The 6,651-nt window shown below is 37.6% G+C and overlaps 1 long non-coding RNA gene across 1 annotated transcript in view; it reads right to left on the bottom strand.

Moving 5' to 3' along the window:
* Positions 1-625: 625 nt before the first annotated feature.
* LOC141778691 (uncharacterized) overlaps positions 626-6,651 on the bottom strand; it is a 43,630-nt gene continuing 37,604 nt past the window's right edge. Inside the window, exon 4 of the long non-coding RNA XR_012596118.1 lies at positions 626-763. This is a non-coding gene — a long non-coding RNA (uncharacterized LOC141778691). The remainder of the gene's footprint in view (positions 764-6,651) is intronic.

The raw sequence follows: 6,651 nt of genomic DNA, 5'->3' as shown, positions 1-6,651 counted from the left end.
ATCAATCATTATGTTGATGTTGAATACATTGGTGTGATAAATTGTAGCGTGCATGATGTTTATTACTATTCAGATGGCCATGAACGTATTGCAGGTTAAAAAATGGAGGAGTTCTTTTCTTAAGTAAACATTGCTGTGATAGGGTTTCAGAAGAAGCACAGTTGCGGTAAAGAACAAAAGCCCCAAACATACACAAAATACTACTTTTTTACAAATACTACACACAGTTATTTATACATTTTTGATTGGGGCAGTCATCAGTTTAAAGATACGGTAAGTTAACATTTTGTCTCAAAACAAAGCGTAAATCATCCATTGAGCCAATCACAATTAATTAATCACATTGTGCATTTCTGCAAGCGTGATACGAGGCTGATGTGAAACATATTTTTGGTTCAGAAACATCGACATTCAACGTATCCGTGGTTTGCAGAAACGTACAATGCCAACATCACGTGACATCACAGCTCATCTACACGGATGTGTTCACACCCTCACCGTTACCTGAGGAAGTCCATTTGGGGTAAAGACGTCATGTCCATGTAAAATAAAAGAACTGAGAACCAAATAGTAGTATGAAGTTATTTTTCGTCTTTGAGTTCTTAAGAAAAACAGACGCATCATTCTCTACAGTAGGCGCATGCAGTCCTCTTAGCAGTCTCCAGTCTGTTTCATAGATGTAGGGTTACAAAACGTAACCATTCATCTATCGACACTGTGGCAGAAATGGTTTGTTCTCCCAGGGTGGATTATTGTGTCTGCACTTCACCAGGATGGAGTAGACACGAAGATTAGTGAAATAATAAACAACAGGCAACAGTTCAGGATATCTTTCTTTGTTTACTTATAAAGTTACAATGGGGCTACAAAGCAGTAATTATCCCTCTTATTTTGAAATTCCATAACTCAAGTCTTCTGTCTTCGATCTGTTTGTCAAACACAGAGATTTCTGAACCCTGTGATTATTTTAGTACTTCTGACAATCCAATAAAGTGGTCATACTCGCCTGGAGACAGATTACAGCTCCGAACACCATTTTTTCTTTTGTCAAGCTGAATGCTTTTGTTTTGAATCCCATTATTGTTTTCTCAGGCTCTTTACAGCCCCCTTAGTGATAAAACTGATCTATTGGGTTGATCAAATTAGTCAGTGCGCGCCATATTGACCAAGAAAGCTGATCTCTCCTGCAGCAGAGCCTTGCTGGCTGTGCCTACATGTTCCAGGATGCATAGCTCAGGAGTCAATCATGTCAATCTCAATCAACACCACAACATTTCATAACTTAGTCTCATGTGTTAGAAAATATCAAGATCTAATTTGGTGGTTGTGCAGTGGAGCTACTGTCCTCTAAGCACCAAGTTAGATATTCACCATCACAATATGCATAGGCTACAGTGTGATGATAATTTGGATTTAGCTTTGTGAAGCATATTTACATAGCACATTTCAGCAACAAGTCAATTCAATAAAACATCAAAAGCATCAAGACAAAGTGCAAAAGTGATGTGATCCACTTTCTTGTTCTAATTGATTTTTTAGGAAGATCGAAAAAAGGGACTTCATTGAGAGAGAGACAGAGAGAGATGGAAAGTACTAAGAGAAAGAAACACTCAAGCAGTGGCAAACAAATAAATGAATGAAAACTGATTAATAGTTTCATGCAAGTTCACACCAGAGAAGCAAATTATTCTGCATTATTTCCTGAGAATTAAAAGTAAATTTAAAGTATCAAACATAAAAATGCTGTTGCAGTGTACTTATTATTTTGCTATTATAATTTTTTAAAAGTCATTAGATACAGGAACCAAAGTCTCTGACCCCCCGCTTTGGTTGCAAAATCCTCCCTATTTTTGAGGTCTTATGGTTATGAAAATTTGTGTGTCATCTGCATAATTATGGTAACTTATTTTGTTGTTTTCCACAACCAGAGTGAAAGCGTGTAGATGTTAAATAGAAGAAGACCCAGAATGGAGCCTTGGGTAACTCCACCTCATATTTGTACGCTCAGATGTGTAATCATTTAGACACAAAGTAGGCCCTGGCCTTTAAGTAGGATTCAAACCAGTTTAGTACTGTGCCAGAAAGTCCCAACCAGTTTACCAGTAATATGTTGTGGTCGACTGTGTCGAATGCAGCCGTGAGATCCAGTAATACTAAGACTGAATACTAAGTATTTCCTGCCACTGTCTGTTTAAGTTTATGTCATTGAAGACCTTAACAAGAGCATCCTCAGGGCTGTGGTGTGGTCAAAAACCTGACTGGAATGCATCGAAACAGTTGTTTAGTGCCAAGAATTCGTTGTTCAGCTGTTGAACAACATATTTTTCAATGGTTTTACTTAAAAACAGGAGGTTTGATATGGGCCTGTAATTGTTCATCAGTGTCTAGATTGTTATATAATGTCCTCCAGGTTTTTATGGTTAAAATTGTGTCATGGTATTTTAATTGACCTTAGGTGAACACGGGGTCAACACATATCCTGTGCCTGGTATGGAGGCACTAATTTTGTCAGTGAAGAAGGAGGCAAATTCATTATAAGCCCTGGTGGATAGTAAACTAAAAGGTGCAAGGTTGGACCTGTCCTTCCTCCTTGAGTTCAACAATTCTCAGTGATTTCCCGACAGATGCCGGTAACATTTCCAGACAAAATTTGATTTTATTCTTTAAAAGTACAAAACCCTTTGTGTGAGGTTTTATTTTCCTCCACTCCAACATTTTGAAGAGTTAAGGCAGTTGGTGACAGTGGGTACTTTTTGTTCTATGTAATAAAACACCACATTTGATTTAGATTTTAAGCTGTCAGAAGGATGAAACTGTGATGAAAAACCGAGCTTTGACCATAAATAATACATTGGAAAGTACACACAGTACTTGCCTCATATTATGGCATTCCCTTCCAATAATTTTTTCCCCCTTGTTTTATCTTTCCCAATGGGTGTATCATTGCTTAAGTTATGTGGTGATACTTAAATTATTCATCACCAATAACTTGTTCAACTTCCTTCCAGTTTCTTATCTTATCTTAAAGCATCTGATGACAGTCCATTTAAGCTCTATGCAACACGCATATTGTAACTGAGCTACATCTTGTTTGTACTCTGGACATAATAGCCGAGGTCATGAGGATTTTCTGCACAGATGACTGGGGAAACAATTGACTTTGGAGCAAGCCTCTGCTGTGGTTTTGTCAGGCATTAGGAGGGAACTGAATGTGGTAAAGAGCTGTTGGATGAGGAGTTTGTGACACGTTACAGCACAGTATGGCACACACACAAAATATGCTCCAACCATTTATGTTTGACACATCCTGCAAGAATTGCCAAGTCTGAAATAATTTTTACAGGGTATGAAAATGTGTTGGGGGAAATTAATGCTTAGAGACTAAATCCAATCGAAGGACAACAAACAGTTTCATGGATACTTAATTCCTAATACCTATAGGATTATAATAACTTGTATTGTCTTCTAAGTTAAAGCTGCAAATATGATTGAAAAAAGTTATTTTTTATAAAACGGTCACTATATCCTGACAGTAGTGCATGAGACAGGTAATCTGAAAAAAATCATGTGCTTCTATGTCCTCCGGTGCTCCTAATGGCATCTGCAAGATTTCACAAACTGGAGGAAAACAACCAATTAGAGCCGAGCTGGAGTCTGCCGTCTCTGAGCATCACTCGCGGTCAAACTAGGCAGCATTGATCAAATATGAATAAATATTCTGTTCCCTGTAGTGCCTATTTCTCACATAAAATGTTTTCAGAGACATCGTGTAGTGTACTGTTTAGCTTTAGAATGAGAAATTTTGTGACCCGGCAGCCATGTTGAGATCAGTTGAGGAAACACCAAGCACCGCCCACCAGCCGGAGCAAATTTTCTCATTTTACAGCAAAAAAATAGGCATTACAGTAACATAATATTGATTCATATTTGATCGGCGCTGCCTAGTTTGACCATTTGATCGGAGTTCACGAGGGATTGAAAGCTGTCTCCATTGAATGAACAGCCAATAGGAACGCTCTTTCTCTCTGAAATGACCTTTGATTGGCCAAAGATTTTTTAAAGCCTGAAAACAGAGCCATCAGGAGGTGCAGAAGTCTAGTTATCTCTCAGAACACTTGAATTTAATATGCTGAAAGGTTATTATGGAACTTTTGCCCAATGGCGCCAAAAACGTTCTGCCTACTACCACTTTAACTATCAATTTTACCCTATAACCCATACAATAGGCTGCCCCTTGCAGAAACAGTATAAATGGAGCTGAAAAGACTCACGGAAGTTCATGGAGTTCATGGAAAGCAAGAATGATCAAGATGAAAGATCTGACATCTGTGTGTTTCAGGAAGGAATACATCCCCTTATTGTGGGCAGATCTTCTCAAGATTATCAGTTTTTCAGAAGCAAATTAACATGTTTTATGTATGAAATACGACACCATTATCTTTCCCCTTTATATCTAAGAAAGACAGCATGAACAATGATCTTTTCGGGTCCCATCTGAGATTAATTTTCACATAGTGAAGGGAAATCCAAACCTCTCATGTACATCCCCAAAACTTTAGTTTAAAAATGGTACGATGTGTGGTTTAAATGGCTGATTGCAATATATTATGTTTGTTTTTTTTAATCAGCTCTTTTTGATTTATAATTGTTTTTGGGACAGTGGTACTATTTTCATTTTTGGATGATGGATGTGAAGAACATCTGTATATCTTTTTTTGACATTCTCACTGTTCTGCACAGTCACAATGTTGGAGTCATAAACCTTTCATGAATCCCCGGGTCTCTCCTGAAACTGGCTGCTCTGCAGTCTACACTGGAGGTATTACATTGCCCATAACTACCTTTGGCTTTTAGACTATGGCAGAAATTATGACCTTAATAAAGTCGACTTTGCAATATTTGCATGCATAAGCATCTTACAACTGATACAAAACGACTGTCTGGCTCAGTTTTAGGGCTCCTCTGGGCTGTCTCTTGGCAGGCGGAGGAGGTCTTCATGACTTAACGGGCTGTCAAAGTGACTGAGAAATACTTTGAGAATAAAGTTCAACTGGCCAGTTCAGAAATGCCCCTTGTCATTTACCTTCTTAATGTAAAATATAGCATCACACGTCATGTATGGTGAGATTCCTTCTGTAGTTATAGCTTGAGTAATTAAAACATACATCAAACTCAAACTGCCCGCATGCTCGACTAAGTTAAGCTACAGTATCATCTCTGTTCTTCTATGGTGGCAGACGTCAAACTGCATCAGAGGCCGTCATAAAGATGTAAAGTGATGATGTATTATTTTCAGGGCTCTGTTTATTTCTTGGCGACTCGGCAAAAAAACAAACAGGCCGCACTGTGACTTAATTCTCAGAATAAATCAGTCAGCTGGATAAGTGTAGCTAAATGTGACTGGTGTTTATCCAGTAGTCCTTCTCATCGCAACACTCGTGATGAATGTCACAGTCTCAAAACAAAGAACACTGGTCTGCATGATCTCCAACAATTGTTATGGCCCCCTGTTGTATTATAAGGAAATGGAGAATGTTCTAAATGGAGATTAAATACAAATCTATACAGAATCAGTAGTTCTAAAATATTTTTTTGGGGTTTTTGATTTCCTTTTTTTCTTTAGAGAGACAATATACCATCATATTGATCCCAAGATCTCCATATGATCTTCTTCACTTCTGTGAATCAAAAACATTTCTTGGTCGAATTGATTTTTTTCAGGACTGTCAAAGTTAATGCAATAATAACGCGTTAACGCAAATTTGTTTTAACGCCACTAATTTCTTTAACGCATTAACGCAATCGATCTTCCAGAGGTTGTAGCGGACTCCGTTTTAAAGATACTGGTATCATATGAAACTAGAAAACCTAAGGAATCCATTGGTACCAACCATGTCATACTAGCTCGTCGCGAAGGAGATTAAATAATGCTCCAAACTTGCGCTAAATTTTGGCGAGGAAAAACTGGCACAGCCATTTTAGCAGGGGTCCCTTGACCTCCGACCTCAAGATATCTTAATGAAAATGTGTTCTCTGGGTACCCATGAGTCTGCCCTTTACAGACATGCCCACTTTATGATAATCACATGCAGCTTGAGGCAAGTCATAGTCAAGTCTGCACACTGACAGCTGTTGTTGCCTGTTGGGCTTCAGTTTAAATGCAAAATTTAGCAATTTTTTTATTTATGCAAATTTTTTATGCTAAATTCAGTACCTGTGAGGGTTTCTGGAAAATATGTATCATTGTTTTGTGTTGTTAATGGATTTCCAGTAATAACTATATACATATAATTGCATAAAGCACACATACTTGCCTACTCCCATGTTGTTAAGAGTATTAAATACATGACAAATCTCCCTTTTGAACAAAAAAAAATGTGCGATGAATTTGCCATTACTCGCGATTAACTATGGACAATCATGCGATTAATCGCAATAAGATATTTTAATTGATTGACAGCACTAATTTTTTTCCATTTCAGAGTTATGCTGAGAGAAACCTACAGTTATCTAACACTTACAACATGTCCAAGGATATTATGCTGAATAATTGTATTGGTTCCTAAAATGTAGTTAAAGGCTGTAGTAGACTTCAAAAAACTAATTTATGAACCACTGATATAATAATAATGTTTCAGAATAACCTAATTG

Source organism: Sebastes fasciatus, chromosome 12 (assembly GCF_043250625.1).
Source record: "Sebastes fasciatus isolate fSebFas1 chromosome 12, fSebFas1.pri, whole genome shotgun sequence".
Lineage (NCBI taxonomy): Eukaryota > Metazoa > Chordata > Actinopteri > Perciformes > Sebastidae > Sebastes > Sebastes fasciatus.
This window is presented reverse-complemented; position numbering and strand designations above follow the sequence as displayed.